The following is a 17,347-nucleotide window of genomic DNA, read 5'->3' as shown; positions in this document are numbered from 1 at the left end:
GACTCCAGTGACAGCATGGCAGTAGAAATGACAGAAGAAGAGTTTAGAATCTGCATGATTAAAATGATCCATGAAGCAAAAGAGATAAGAGAACAAATGCAGGCAATGCATGACCATTCCAGTAGACAGAAGAGAAAATGCAAGAAGCAAAAGAACACTTCAATAAAGAGATAAAGATTCTGAAAAAAAATACCTGAAATGAAAGAGATGATAAACCAAATTAAAAACTCAATAGAAAGCATCACCAACAGAATAGACCTCATGGAAGACAGAATCTCAGACAATGAAGACAAAACATTCAATCTTGAAAATAAAACCGAACAAACTGAGAAGATGTTAAGAAGTCATGAATGGAACCTCCAAGAATTATGGGATATCATGAAAAGCCTGAATTTAAGAATTATTGGGATTGAGGAAGCCCCAGAGATACTAACCAAAGGCATGAAAAACCTGTTCAATGAAATAATAACAGAAAATTTCCCAAACCTGAAAAATGAAATGGAAAATCAAATACAAGAGGCTTACAGTACACCAGGTGCACAAAACTACAACAGATCGAAACCAAGACACATTATAATGAAAATACCTCACATTCAAAATAAAGATAGGATTTTAAAGGTTGCTAGAGAAAATCATCAGATTACATAGAAGGGGAAACCAATACAGATATCAGCAGATTTCTCAGCCCAGACTCTAAAAGCAAGAAGGGCCTGGAACAATATATTTCAAGCTCTGAAAGAACACAGATGCCAGCCAAGAATACTATACCCAGCAAAACTAACCTTCAGATTTCACAATGAAATAAAATCTTTCCATGATAAACAAAGTTAAAAGAATTTACAAATAGAAAGCCTGCCCTACAAAACATTCTCAGCAAAATATTTTGTGAGGAGGAAGTGAAAAACAACAATACAAGTCAGCAAAGGAAGGAACTACCCTAAAGGAAAAGCCAATCAAAGGACAAGTAAAAAACCAAAAATAAGCCAAAATGAGCAGGAATACAAATCATATCTCAATAATAACCTTCAATGTCAATGGTCTAAATACAACAATCAAAAGACATAGACTGGCTGGGGATATAGCTTAGTTGGTAGAGTGCCTGCCTTGCAAGCACAAGGCCCTGGGTTCAATCCCCAGCACCGCAAAAAAAAAAAAGATATAGACTAGCAGATTGCATTAAAAAGAAAGACCCAACAATATGCTGCCTTTAAGAGACTTATAGAAAAAGACATCCACAGACTAAAGGTGAAACAATGGGGATAAACATACCATGCACATGGACCCAGTAAAAAAGCAGGGGTCTCCATCCTCATATCAGATAAAGTGGACTTCAAACCTAAGTTAGTCAGAGGGATAAAGGAGGACATTTCATACTGCTTAAAGGAAGCATAAAACAGCAAGATATAACGCTTTTAAATATTTATGCCCCAAATAATGGAGCATCTACATATATCAAACAAACCCTTCTCAATTTTAAGAATCAAATAGACCAAAACACATTAATAGTGGGGGACTTTAACACGCAACTCTCACCACTGGATAGATCCTCCAAATAAAAAATGAACAAAGAAACTATAGAACTAAATAATATAATCAACGATATAGACTTAATGGATATTTACAGAGTATTTCATCCATCATCAAGCAAATATACTTTCTTCTCAGCAGCTTATGGATCCTTCTCCAAAATAGACCATATGCTATGCCACAAAAAAGCCATTAGTAAATCCAAAAAAACAGAGATCCTACCCTGTATTCTATCAGACCATAATGGAATGCAATTAGAAATGAACGATAAAATAACAAACAAAAAGTACTCATACACCTGAGACTAAATAATACATTACTGAATGATGCAATGATAACAGAAGACATCAGGGAAGAAATTAAAAAATTCTTAGAAGTAAATAAGAACAATGACACAACATATCAAAATCTCTGGGACACTATGAAAGCAGTACTAAGAAGAAAGTTCATTACATTGAACTCATATATTAAAAATATACAAATGGGCTCATACATTAAAAAAATAAAAAGTCAACAACTAAATAACCTAACATGACACCTCAAAGCCCTAGAAAAAGAAGAGCTTATCAACATCAAAAATGGTAGAAGACAGGAAATAATTAAAATCAGAGCTGAAATCAATGAAATTGAAACAAGACAAACAATTGAAAAAATTGACAAAACAAAAAGTTTGTTCTTTGAAAAAGTAAACAAAATTGATAAACCCCTAGCCACACTAATGAAGAGGAGAGAAAAAACTCAAAATACTAGAATTCATGATGAAAATGGAAAGATCACGACAGACCCCACTGAAATACATAACATAATTAGAAGCTACTTTGAAAATCTATACTCCAACAAAATAGAAAATATCAAAGAAATCAACAAATTTTTAGAGACATATGATCCTCCCAAACTGAATCAGGAAGGTGTACACAATCTAAACACATCAATTTCAAGCACTGAAATAGAAGCCATCAAAAGCCTACCAACCAAGAAAAGCCCAGGATCAGATGGATTCTCAGCTGAATTCTAGAAGACCTTTAAAGAAGTACTGATACCAATACTCCTCAAAGTATTTCAGGAAATAGAAAAGGAGGGAACCCTTCCAAATTCATTCTATGAGGCTAGTATCACTGATATCAAAACCAGGCAAAGACACATCAAAGAAAGAAAACTTTAGACCAATATCCCTGATGAACATAGATGCAAAAATCCTTAACAAAATGCAGGCAAATTGCATACAAAAATATATTAAAAAGATAGTGCACCATGATCAAGTGGGGTTTATCCCAGGGATGTAAGGTTGGTTCAACATCTGGAAATCAATAAATGTCATTCACCATATCAATAGACAAAGTTAAGAATCACATGATTATTTCAATAGATGCTGAGAAAGCATTTGATAAAATACAGCACCCCTTCATGCTTAAAACACTAGAAAAAATAGGAATAGTAGGAACATACCTCAACATTGTAAAGGCTATCTATGCTAAGCCTACAGTCAACATCATTCTTAATGGAGAAAAACTGAAAGAATTTCCTCTAAAAACTGGAACAAGACAGGGATGCCCTCTTTCACCACTTCTATTCAACATCATCCTTGAAACACTTGTCAGAGCAATTAGACCAAAGAAATTAAAGGGATATAAATAGGAAAAGAACTAAAGCTGTCACTATTTGCTGATGACATGATCCTATATTTAGAAGATCCAAAAAACTCCACTAGGAAACTTCTAGAACTAATAAATGAATTCAGCAAAGTAGCAGGATATAAAATCAATATGCCTAAGTTTAATGCATTTCTATTCATAAGTGATGAATCCTCTGAAAGAGAAATTAGGAAAACCACTCCATTCACAGTACCCTCAAAAAAATAAAATAAAATAGTTGGGCATTAATCTAACAAAAGAGGTGAAAGACCTCTACAATGAAAACTACAGAACATTAAAGAAAGAAATTGAAGAAAACCTTGGAAGATGGAAAGATCTCCCATGTTCTTGGATAGGCAGAATTAACATTGTCAAAATGACCATTCTACCAAAGGCACTATACAGATTCAATGGAATTCCAATTAAAATCCCAATGACATTCCTCATAGAAATAGAGAAAGCAATCATGAACTTCATCTGGAAGAACAAGAGACCTCAAATAGCCAAAACAACCCTGAATAGAAAAAAGTCAAACAGGAGGTATCACAATACCAGACATTAAACTATACTACAGAGCAATAGTAACAAAAACAGCATGGTATTGGCACCAAAATAAACAGGCAGACCAATGGTACAGAATAGAAGACACAGAGACAAAACCACACAATTACAGTCACTTCATATTAGACAAAGGAGCCAAAAACATACAATGGAGAAAAGATAGCCTGTTCAACAAATGGTACTGGCAAAACTGGAAATCCATATGCAGAAAAATGAAATTAAACATCTGCCTCTCACCCTGACAAAACTCAACTCAAAATGGAAAGACATAGGAATTAGACCAGAGACCCTGCAACTAATAGAAGACTAAGTAGGCCCAAATCTTCACCATGTTGGCTTAGGATCAGACTTCCTTAACAAGACTCCCAAAGCACAAGAAATAGAAGCAAGAATCAATAAATGGGATGGACTCAAACTAAAAAGCTTTTTCTCAGCAAAGGATGCAATCAAGAATGTGAAGAGAGAGCTTACAGAGTGGGAGAAAATCTTTTCCACACACACATCAGATAGAGCACTAATCTCCAAAATCTATAAAGAACTTACAAAACTTTACAACAAAAATACAAAGAACCTAATCAATAAATGGGCCAAGGAACTGAACAGACACTTTACAGAAGAAGACACAGGCAATTAATAAATATATGAAAAAGTGTTCAACATCTCTAGTAATTAGAGAAATGCAAATTAAAACAACTCTAGGATTTCATCTTACTCCAAATAGAATGGTTATTATCAAGAACACAAACAATAATAGATGTTGGCATGGATGTGAGGAAAAAGGCACACTTTTACATTGCTGGTGGCATTGCAAATTTGTGCAGGCACTCTGGAAAGCAGTATGGAGAATCCTAAGAAAACTTGGAATGGACCCACCTTTTGACCCAGTTATCCCACTCCTCGGTTTATACCCAAAGGACCTAAAATCAGCAAACTACAGTAATACAGCCACATCAATGTTTATAGCAGCTAAGTTCACAATAGCTAGAATGTGGAACCAACCTAGATGCCCTTCAACAGATGAATGGATAAAGAAACTCTGGTATATATACAAAATGGAATATTATTCAGTCATAAAGAATAATAGTATTATGGCATTTGCAAATAAATGGATGGAATTGGAGAATATCATGCTAAGTGAACTAAGCCAAGCCCAAAAAAACCAAAGGCCAAATGTTTTCCCTGATAAGTGGAGGATGATATATAATGGGGGTGGGAGTGGGGAATGAGAGAATAATGGGGCAACTTTAGAATATGTAGAAGAAAATGAGAGGGAGGGGGTATGAAAAATGGTAGAATGTCACAGACATCATTACCCTATGTACATGTATGATTACATGAATGGTATGAATCTACATTGTGTACAATCATAGAAATGAAATTATGTAGCCCATTTGTGTACAATGAATCAAAATGCAGTCTGTAAAAAATTAAAAACTAAATAAAAATAATAATAGTAAAAAAAGAATCTTAGAAAAGTAACTTAACTTCCTGTTAAGATAAAGAAGAAAGATTGATGCATCAAGCTCTGGTCCAGGAGTCCAGTGCCCATAAATTTTTTTTCCTATTTATTCTTCTAAAATGAAAAAGGACCTTGGAAAAAAGTAACTCCATCAACTTCTCTGTAGCACCATGGATAAGAGAATGACCCTGCAGAAAAACACCACCACTTTATGTACTTAGAACCAGTCTTGGTTTCCTTAGTCAAAACATCCCTTTCCAATTCTGGTGGATTTCCTCTGACCTAGAGTCTCTGAACGCCAATCTTCTTGTATTGAATTGTCTACCTCACCCCACGGGTCAACCAGGTCATCACTGAGAAATGATAATGGAGATGGTTAATATTTACGAGTCAGTCACTTTATATGTATGTCTCAAGCAAACCTCTCAGCAACTCTAGTTGGTAGTTGTTATTATCCTCTTTCACAGATCAGGAAACTGAGGCTGGAGAGGACATGATTCTGTGTTAGCTTTCCATCACTGCCACAAATACTTGAGCTAAATCAACTTATTTGTATAAAGGCTGCTTTTGGCTCAGGCGTTTGGAGGGTTCAGTCCATGGTCAGTTGATCTCATTGCTTTGAGTCTATGGTAAGTGCACACATCACAGTGGGAGCAAGTGGCAGAGTTAAACCCCTTACCTCATGCCCAGGAAACAAAAGGGAAAAAGAAGAAGGGATCAGAGTCCGGCAGCCCCCTTTAGGGGCACACCCCCAATGGCTTAAAGATCTCCCAAACAGGGCCCACCTCTTAAAGGTTCTATAGCCTCCCAGGAGAACCAAGCTGAGGACCAAACCTTTAACCTACAGACCCTTTGCAGGGACATTTAAGAGCCACACTATAACCCTATGTGAGTCCAAATCTCAAATGTAAATAAGTCTGGCTTCAAATCCTGGGTTTATAACAACTATATTATACAGCAAGTTTGCAAAGGCTATTGTATTCTAAATTAACTTCTTGAAACAAAAGCACAAGAAATAGAAGTCTTCACACCTTAGAAGTAAGATATGGGACTGCATTATATTTGTTAAATGGTACAAAACTTAAAGTCATGTAATCAAAACAGAAAATGTTCAGAATGAACATAGACAGGATGTACATTTTCCAGAAATATACTTCACCTTCTTCAGTGTTACTGTTTACTAAAAGTCAACTTAAATGTGAAGAGAACAATTCTCCAGTTCAGCAGAGAACTTATTATATTGTTCATACCATAGAGGGAATAGTTTTTCTTTAAAGCAAACATTAAAGTCCAATTTAGAAAGTCAGCGGCAACATAACAAGCTGTACCATTAATCTTGTCTTCCACACTGGCGGGCTCCAGCAACACCTGTATGTTTAGAGGCCCATGATGTGAAACAGGATAGGAAAAAAGCACAACTCTCAAAAACAGCAGCCCAAACTCTCTGCATTATTCAAAATGTTAGGGAGATGATATACATGCATTTGCCTTAAGTAACAACATCATAAAACAAATCTTCACAGTCAAGAGTCGCTTTGATATGTTTTTCATGAGTAAATTTTCTTTTCTTTTTTTTTTTAAGAGCTGACATTTAAACCTAACAGGCAAGGAAAAAAATTTTTTTCTTCCTCTCAAAACTCTTATTCAGAATCTAAATCTTATACAAAAATCTAAAATAATTTGGAAACACATTCCCATTTGGAAAATACACATAAGTACTTTTGAAATGTTGAGTACTGTGCCTATAAAAATTTAATACTTCAAAACTCACACTCATATCTCAAATAATCACTTTATGGCTAAGACTCCAAAATCTGTGCCAACTGTGACATTTGCAAAGATTAGAACACCGGAATAGGTAGAGCACTGCCCGGTTCTAGAAAGAAAACCAGCCAGGGAGGGGATGCCTTGGACAAGGAGTGCCAGCTGGTCACTGAGGCAGGGCTGGGCCAGTTCTCTATAAACATCCATTTTACCTTTTCCTCCTTATAATCACTGCTTCTCCGGGACCAGCCCCACCACATGATTGGGACAGAGGTCCCAGAGGTGAGCTTGGCCCCAGCCCACCTGCCTTTGCTGTGTCTATAACTGCCATGTGGGTAACCACCCTAGTCTCAGGCGAGGCCCACACCCCATAGTTTAGAACAAAGGTTTTTAGAAAAGTTAAAAATCTCCATATTCCCACATGCGCTGGACTTCTGGACACTCCAGTAGTAAAAAATAGAAAACACCAATAGAAACTACAAGGAAGGAAAGCTCTTAGAGGCATTCATTTATCCTGGGAGAGGAGGAATTACACTCAGGTCATTTGGCAAAGAAGCTTTATCCTTTCTTTAAAAGATGTGGAGAGCTTTTCCATTGGGCCTCTTTCCCACATGGTTGTAAGTACAATGCAAAAAAAAAGTACAAGTCTACTTTTGTGCATATGTACAATGAGTTACCAAAAATGATTAATTCAAGACAGAAACACTGGGGGGTGGGGGAGGCACTGAAAGCTAGGATCTGACCATGACCAGGGAACAGGAGTGAGTTTGGGATTTGTTTCCCATGTGGGTGGGAGACGGGGACAAGCGTGGAGGGGGGCTGCCACTTTTCAAAGCTCACTAACTCCATGGGTGGATAAGATTTTCTCCAATGTGCTAAAGAATCCATTGCCTGCTCATGAACCCTAAAGGCTTGTGAAAACATGGCATGTACTCAAATAGACCAGTTTGTTTTTAAATATTTTATAGTGTGCACTGCTGTGTTAGGAACTAAACGTGTATTTATGCCCGATCTTACATCTAGTGTGTGCTCTAATCATTCTATCAAAAGATCAAAATTTAAATATCATAAATTATATTTTATACATGTTCTCCTTTTCATGAAATCAAACAGAATACTTGTTTCTTCTCCAATGAGAAGAATGAGAATATAAACAAGCAACATATCTAAACTGAAGAAGTACTCACTATTGCATTCCATTAAAAAAATGCCCTCAGGTGTGGATTAAAATAAGAAATCTTTATGCTTTCTTTGAATTCTAAATGTGTACATTCATGCTTTCAAATTTTAAAACATATCCTTAATACTTCTTCTAAAGGTTAATTATGCTTTCTCTCTCTCGCTCGCTCGCTCTCTCTCACATACACACATACACACACACACACACACACACACACACACACACACACACACAAATGCTACTAAAGTCCTTTTTCCTAGAATCTCAAAGATTATATAAGATAAGGGAAATGCCAGAATTTGAATAACTGCTATCAAATATCCAATGACCATGAAAAGTTTACATTTTGTTGTTATAAAATGACAAGTATGTATTTTGATTGGATCCTGGGTTAAAAACAAAAAAAGAAGAGCTATAAAAGACATTCTTAGGACAATGCTGACAAGGTAGACATGAACCAGATACAAAGGTTATCGAATCTTTGTTAATTTTCCTGGGTGTGATAACAGGTCTGTGATTCTTTAAGAAAATGTCCTTGTTTTTAGTGCCTATTATTTTTAGGGGTAAAATGTCATGATATGAAACTGAAATGGTACAACCATTTTTAGAAATTCTACACAGATTTAAAATATGAAGTAAATATGGCAAAATGTCTAGAGTTGACTCTCAGTGGAAGCATATACAGATGTAAAGGCCCTCCTCCTCTGTAGGTTCCACATTTACAGATTTAACTAATATCAAAAATATTATTTGAAAAACTCCATCAGTTGTAAAGATGTGTACACTTCACTTGCTGTTATCCCCTAAACAACACAATATAACTATTTACATAGTATTTACCTAGCATTAAGTATAACATGTACTCTAGACATGCTTTGCTATATAAAGGAGAATGTGTGTAACGTTATATGCACGTACTTCACCATTTTCTCTAAGGGACTTCAGCATCCACTGATTTTGATATGGCAGGTCCTGGAACCAATCCACCTCAGATATTAAGGAATGACTATATTATTCTTTGAACCATTTTGTATGTACAAAAATATTCATAATAAAAAGTGACAGAGTGAAAAAGAATAGCACTTTCATTTAAGCATAAATGTGGATTGACTCCTGAACCAAACTAGGTAAAGATAAAACATTGCTTTACATGGACAGCAAATGTTTCATTTTTCTGGGAGCAGTATACATTAGAGAACCAATTTTCCACCATTGACCCAGAGAAATTATGGCTGCCTGTCTGGTGTATGTCTATCAGGGAACAGCTGATTGACATACGCCACCTGAATTAGAGCAGATGCATTGAGCTCCCTAGAGGGTAATCCATGCGGACCAGATTACATGACAACACGCACTCTTAGAAAAATATGGGTTAGGAATTACAGATGCCTTTGAGCCTGGAAACCTCATGGCAGAAGAACCTGCAACTCACCAGGGCTGGTTATCTGGAGACAGTATATCAAGCTATGGCTTAAACTTAAAGCTAAAACAAACAAATAAAAACATCAACCCTCCCTGCTCATTCACCCACTAAAAGTGGGTTCCTCTCTTCCTTTTGTAATCTGCTCAATAAAGTGAACCATCAGGTTCAATATCAAGCAAAAATCCCTGGGAAGCACCCTAAAATTTGACTTAAAACTGATCGTTAAGTTCTGGAATCATGAGAAATGTTAGAACAGTCAAACATTTGATTTAGGGGTAAAGTATTGAAAATAAAATGCAGACCTATGAAGTTACACAGTAGGATGTTTCCTATTTAAAATTGAGTCTTTTTTTTTTTTTTTGGAGGGGCGTCCACATCTCAACACTTCTGGGCACTACTTCACCACTGAGTCAGAGTGAAACCAATCCTCCTGACTCATCCACGACTCACACTGAACTGACACTAAGCAGAAAGCAGTGGACTTTCAAGTGACCCAAAACATCAATAACTCCACTTCAGCTGCATCTTTTTATGTACTTTTTATTCTTGCCAGTTCTTTTTCTCTCATGAATTCAATTCACCATCTAGTCATCTTCATTGCAACTTGTTACTTCCTCTTCCTCCTCCCCTCTCCCTCCCAAACCCTCCAGGCCTACCAGAAGCACCCAAAGGCATTGTTATCACTTGGACTTCAGGCAGTGAACTGTAAAGAATCCTGATGTGGCCCATAAAGCCTGATGGAGTCCCCTGTGGACTGAGGCAGTCACAAGAACAGTTCACTCTCCTTTAATCAAAGAACAATTACCCTGTTTATGGGTTGTTGGGCCCTTTCCCTTCTCCTTACTGCCACCTGCCTTTGATCTCTAACCAGGCATTTATACCTCTCCTTAAGGGAAGCAGGAGACCCTGACACAGAAATCCCATTTTTGTTTCATGTTTCCCCAATAAGAGGCATGATCCAGGAGGATTTAACACAACAAGAACTTTGGGGGAAATCTGTGGATTTCACTTATCCAAGGATGTCCTGAACTCCATACAAGTTCCTATTTTCTGAGTTCTTAAAAAGTTTCTGGTCTACCTTTCAGCACTAACTAAAATGAAGGAAAAACGAGGAGAATAAAATCTTTAAAAAAAGAAAACAAAAAACAAAAAATCTCTTCATCAGAAAGGTAAGAGCACATTACATCTGTTTTATCAAAAATTTGCTGTCTATGATGACAGACTCCCAGTGTGGGGTGAAGCATGGAACCAGACCCTCCATCTCCAGGAGACCTGAGTGAAGCTGTTGCTAAGACCCTGGGGAGGAAGAAGCTCTGGCAACTTTCCAGCCTAAAGGCCAGCAATCCAGAGGTCCCTCTGCCACCTCTAGGCCAGGGCAGGCCAGCCCCATAGGGGAACTGGGAAGAAGGCTCATTGAGGAAGGCTCTAGAATCAGGGCCAAGAGCCCACAGCTGAAAACAGTCTCTGGTGGGGATGCTCACAGCAGTGAAAACAAGTGTTACAAGGCACAAAATAGCCATCTGGAAGTTCTGACCAACATGGTAATCTGGGCCCCTTTCTGAGGCCCATCCTCTCAATGCCTCACTTTCTTTATCTATCAAATAGGGGTCATAATGGTGCCCCCTAACTTGCAGGGTCATTGTAAAGATTGAACGGGTATGCATAAACTGCTCAGAACAGGGAGGGCCTAACACATGATAAGCACTACATTACTGCTAAGAACTTGCTATTATAAGGTAGAAACATGCCTACAGGAAAGCTTGCTAAATAAACCTTAACTTCTTTAATCCCCACCTAATACCAGGCAGCCAGAAATACCCAATCAACTAGAGCAGACCTACTACTAACCAACCAGAAATACCCATGTCTCAAATCTTAGCTTCCCTGTTTAAGCCCCACAAAGCCTGAAGTGGTTTCAGCTAAAGCCAAACAAATAAGACTCTTCCTAGCAACTAGGTTCAGATGTAAAATTGCAAGATGGCAACATCCTCTGATTAAAATGGAAATTGACATATGATTAAAATGGAAACCTACCTGAGATGCATGTCAGAGCCCACACATTCTCAGTAGGTAAGTTCTGCAGCTTCTAATAAATGTCCCTAACTCCACAATGCCATGAACCTCAAAAACTAACCGGGTAGAAGATGGAGGCAAATTATCCTACACATTAGCAAGACATAAATGCAGTGACCTTCAACAAAGTACATGGCCATCAGCACACCTGGGTGACACCAGTGAGTCAATTTTTCAGAACAGGCAGGTCCACTGACTTTTATGCTCTCATGCTGTGTGACACCGACAATACTTACACATTACAATAGGGCTTCTTTTCATAGCCTTTGTAGTTCATGTTGAAAGCCATCTTGCAGACCTCCCAATGGAAGCATCCTTTATGCCAATACTGAAAAAAAAAAAATTAAAATTTTAGTACAATGCCAATTCTGGTCAGGATGAGTACAGAAGGAAGGCTTTTAAGTGCACCACAGTCCTCATACTTGAAAATAGTATTATGAAATCAATGTAAGTAGCAATATGTTTGCCTTCAGTTTAGTCAATAAAGCAGGCAGCTAGTAGTTTTAAATTAATCCCACCGCAACTAGACCCCATCGAAGAACTGCCAGGTCTCTATCCTTATTGCACTTCTGTGAGCAACCAGAAAGGCACTCTGAGCTCCCTCAGTGGAGAAATGAGGCCCATGGAGTGACTTCAAATCGAAAAGGATTCCAGTTGAAAGTGCCTAAACGTAGTGTTTGTAGATCTCTACAAACATGTCCAAGGCTAGTCTGACAACCCGCGGTGGCAGGACAGACTATGTAAAGTGGCCTTGCCCCCCTCCCCCGCCCCATCCCTGTCCAGCTTTCACTAAACTGCAGAAACGGTCTGATGGTTGACAGTTGGGATAACGACTTGCTCCAATAAGACGTTTGTAGCACCTAACAGAAATTTCACTGGGAATGCCTTGGCTGGTTTCAACTGCCAAGTCACTCGCGATCGCGCCCGGGGTCTGTCTCCCAGGCTGTTCAACTCCATCCATACCCAAGAAAGGCAGAGGGCAGAGCTGTAGAAACCAGGTTAAAGCCGCTTCCTCTGGAATTCCCCACCCGGGTGGATTAGAGACCCGTGGGTTCCACTCTCCGCGGAGCCGCGTCTCTAGTGGGGATTATTCTTAGCAATGCGGCAACGGTCACCTGGTGACATATTAATTACTATTTGCCTTTCCCCCTCGTGGCGGTCACCGGAGGCGCTGGAGCAGGGGTGCAGTGAGGGTGCGGGTGGGGGGTCTCTAGGGAGGGGAGTGAGGGACAGGATGAAGGGAGGACAACGGCGTGCAGAACTGCCCTCACCCCGGGTGCCCAGCCTGGTCCCTGGGTGCCCGGGGCGCCGCGCGCCCTCCGCGGCAGCTGCGCGGATGCCGCGCAGCCCTGCACCCCTGCAAAAGCATTTCCCAGTTCCAACATGACAAACGTCAAGAATGGTCTCTGACACTCCTGCGGGCGTCTTGCCTCGCGCTCCCTCCCTCGGTGTCAAGACACACAAACACGCCGACCCACTCATCTCTTTCCATCCCAGGTGCCAAAACTTCTCCCAGCAGGTGCAGCCCGGCGCCCGGCAGGTCCGGGCGGGCCCGGCGCCCCCTCGCTCACCTTATCCAGGCAGTTGACTTTCTCTGTGGGATACACCACTTTTCCGCAGCGAGCACACTGGGGGTTCATTGTCGCGGTTCCCGCGGGCGGCGGCTGCTGCGGCGGCTGTGGCTGGGGGCTCCGAGGAGCCGCTGTGACATCCCCCAGCAAGCCCTACGCCGCCTCCGGGCAGGCGGTAGGGCGCCGAGCGCCGGGATCGGGGGCGGGCGCGGGCCAGGAGGCGAGCCGGCGGCGGCAGGGGCTAGGGTGCGTGCGCGGCGGGGCCTGGCGCTGGGACCGGCCGCGCTTTCCGGTGCTCGGGTGCTTGAGCTCGGCTCCCGCTGGGGTTCCGCGCCGCTGGCTCTGCGTCGTTCGCAGTCCAGGTACCAGTGACTCACAGACACTCGCGCCCGCCCCTGGCGCTCACTCGCTCCCCGCCGCCGCCGCCGCGCAGGCCAAACCCACCGGCGCGCCCCGACCGAAGTGGCAGTGAACGAGCACGTCGGGCACCGGGAGGGAGGGCGCGGCGGGGGAGGGGAGGGCAGGGACCTGAAGCTCGCAGACAGCCGCGCGCGGCGACAGTGTGGCCTGGGAGCAAGCCTCGCGCCGCAGCCGCCACAGCCCCGGCGCCCAGCGGGGCGGCGAGGGAGGCGAGGGACCGAGGCGGCGGGACTCAGGGGAGGGGCTCAGCCGCGCACTTTCTGCCCCTCTTTCTCTCTCTTCTCCCCAGCAGGCTCACCTCCACTCCCAGGCACCCGGAGGACGCAGGGAGCCCGGGGCCAGGATGCGCCAGCGCTTCTCCTCCAGCTCAGGGGAACAACGCCCCCGGCAGCGCCCAGTTCCTGGGCAGAGGTTGCCCCGGCCACCTGCAGGGCTGTGCCTGGGAGCGGGAAAACCAGCCAGGAACCCGGAGATCCGAGTCCTGGTGACGCCGGTGTAGTGCCGCGCTAGCTGCCACTGGCCCCTTCCGAGTGGACCCTCGCCTGCCTGGGTGATGTCCTTGGACCCTGGATGGGGAAGAGCCTACATCCTTACTGGCTCCCAATCACTGTACTTTTACACCTGTCACTGGAGAATGAATGGAGTCTCTCTTGATTCATGCCAGTCATTTATTTTAAGTCTGTGTATACACTGTTTTGTTGTGCAATTAAGCACCACAAGAATCTGCGAAAAGTTCTTCACTTGCATTGAGAGAAGCAATTACAAACTCATGGTCCAAACCAGAAGAGCCAGATCAAGCTGAAGGGTAGGATGAAATCAGACTATAATAAGACCGCAGGTTATTGGATTCGCTTTGCAAGAGGCAGCAAAATGGAGATACAATATCTAGATTCAAAGCCCAACCCGCCATTTACTAATTTTGTGACCTTGTGCAAATTTTTAGCCTCTCTAAGCCTCACTTTTTCTAATCTACAAAATGGGGACAACGGTGGAATTGCAAAATAGCGCCTCCCCGCCTATTGAAAGGATTGAGTCAGCAAATCTCAAGAAGAGTCAGGATTATCAAAAATTGGTCATAACAAGCAAACATATTCCACTGCTAGGACACGGATTAAGACTGTAATGCCACATAGCAACTACTGTGACAAATATTTCTGTCACTTTTTAAACATTCAGGCCTGCATCATTTCATGAGGAAACGATTTCTGAGGCTCTAAGGCGGGTCTTGCAGATAAACATATTCAAAATAACGTTGCCCATACACTTATCCTGCAAGAAATATTAGGAGTGAAGGGAAATGATGATGGTCAGAAGCAAATGTACATAAAGAGGTACATCAAGACTGAATAAAGGTAAAATACAAAATTCATTTTTCTTATTCTTAATGGATCTAACGGGTATCTGTTCAAAATAAAATAGCAAAAATGCATTTAATCATGTGTGCTTATGTATAGATCTTATGTGTGTGTGCAGACGTGCCTGAGTGAATATGTGTATATGTGAAATCAATGGGCAACTTGGTACAGGGACTAGAGAAAGGAATTCAGATTACTATTATTTTAATGTGTTCACACTACTCATGAAGGTTACGGTATTATTTGAAAGGGAACTTGGATAAGTTTTAAGTGTATATTGCAACCTCTAGGGCAACCACTATAAAAAGTATTTTAAAAAGGGTATGATATGAAACTGATATGCAATGAGAGAAATGGAATCATTAAAAATTATAATTAAAAACACACATGCCAGAAAAAAGTGAAAGACAAAAATAGGAGGAAAACAACAAGGAACGACAAATAGAACCTGGTAGTAAAAAGTGCAGATATGAATCCAACCATCTCAATCACCACTTTGACCATCAATGCAGTAAATGTACTGACTAAAAGACAACTGTCAAAGTGGATTAAAAAAATAAGACCCAGCTATAGGTTCACTTCCAAAAATACATTTGAAATATAAAGATGAATATGTTAAATGTAAACAGATGGAAAAATACCATACAATAATCAAAAGAAAGCAGGAATAGCTACAGCAGTTTTAGACACTAGCAGACTTAAAAGTCAGGAACATTATCAAAGATTAAAAAAAAAAAGTCATTACCTCGTGATAAAGACGTCAATTCTCCAAGAAGACATAACAGTCCTTAAGGTGCATATATTTAATAACAGAGCATCAACGTCCATGAATCAAAAACTAATAGAACTACAAAGAGAAAGAAATGAAGTCACTATTATAGTTGGAGATTTCAACACCCTTTGTCAGAAATGGACAGACCAGGCAGACAGAAAATCATTGAGAGTAGTTGAACTCAACAACACAATCAATCAGCTGGATATAATTGACAGGAAGACCATTTCCTTCAACAACAGCAGAATATGCACTTTTATCAGTTCACCTGGAACACTTACTAAGACAGGCCATACTAAATGCACCTTAACAGATTTAAAATAGAAATCACAAAATATGTACTCTCAGAACACAGTGGAACTCAACTAGAAATCAATAACATAAACACACTTCTGCATAATATGTGGGTCAAAGAAGAACTCTCAAAAGAAATTTTATTTTTAACTAAATGAAAATGAAACACAACTTATCAAATTTGCGGGATGCAATGAAAGCAGTCAAATTTAAAAGCAGGGAAATTTAAAGCACAGAATACATATAAGAAAAGAAGTATGATGTAAAATCAACTATTTTACCTTCCACTTTAGGAAACTAATAGAAGGGAGGGTCAAGGAAATCCAAAGTAAGCAGAAGAAACGAAATTACAAAAATTAGAGTAGAAATCAATGAAACTGAAAACAGGAACTCAATAGAGAACAATCAATGAAACCAAAAATTGATTCTTTGGAAAAGATCAGGACAATCAATATAATCAAGTGAACGGAGAAAAAAACAAAGGATACAAATTTTGAAAATCAGAAATGAAAGAGGGGACATCACTACAGATGCCATGGATATTAAAAGGATAATAAAGGAATACTATGAACAATTCTATGCCCAAAATTTGATAACCTACATGAAATAGACCAATTCCTTGAGGGATACAGTCTGCCAACACTCACACAAGAAAAAATAGGTGACTGGGGTTAAAATACATTATTGTTTTATATTAGCTATTTAAGTTAAAGACACTTGAAAATGAGCAGGTACAAAATAATCACTTTGGCCTTTGCAGTGTTTCTTAGAAGCAGAAGATAAAATTCCCAGGTAAAAAGTTGTCCTTCCTATATGTGAAAGATGTAATATCCTTACCTTCAAGGATAAGAAATCAAAACAGAGAATTCTGTGCAGACGTTTAAATAAATGTTAACTTTTAAGCCTCCCTACATGATTTAGCTGTTTCTTCACAATTATTCTTTGTTCAATCCAGTATATGAGTAACTGACTCTGTTTCTTCAAGTCTTCATTTTCTTATGAGGCTCCCATGCCATGGAAAACTTGTAAACAAATAAGTATCCTCAGACCTAGACTAAACCTTAAGGGGATGGAAGAAGGCTTTGACTAGGCCAATCTCTAGAAAAGAAACTGAATCCATCTTTAATAACCTTCCCAAACAGAAAATGTAAGGTTAAATGTGTTCGCTGATACATTCTACCAAACATTTAAAAAGAAATGATACTAATTCTCTACAATCTCCTTCATAAAATAAAAGCTGGAGGAATACTTTCTAATTCAATTCTATGAAGTCAGCATTTCCCTAATACTAAAACCAGACAGAAATGACACTATGCA

The sequence above is a fragment of the Sciurus vulgaris genome (assembly GCF_902686455.1).
Source record: "Sciurus vulgaris genome assembly, chromosome: 12".
In the NCBI taxonomy this organism is placed as follows: Eukaryota; Metazoa; Chordata; class Mammalia; order Rodentia; family Sciuridae; genus Sciurus; species Sciurus vulgaris.
This window is presented reverse-complemented; position numbering follows the sequence as displayed.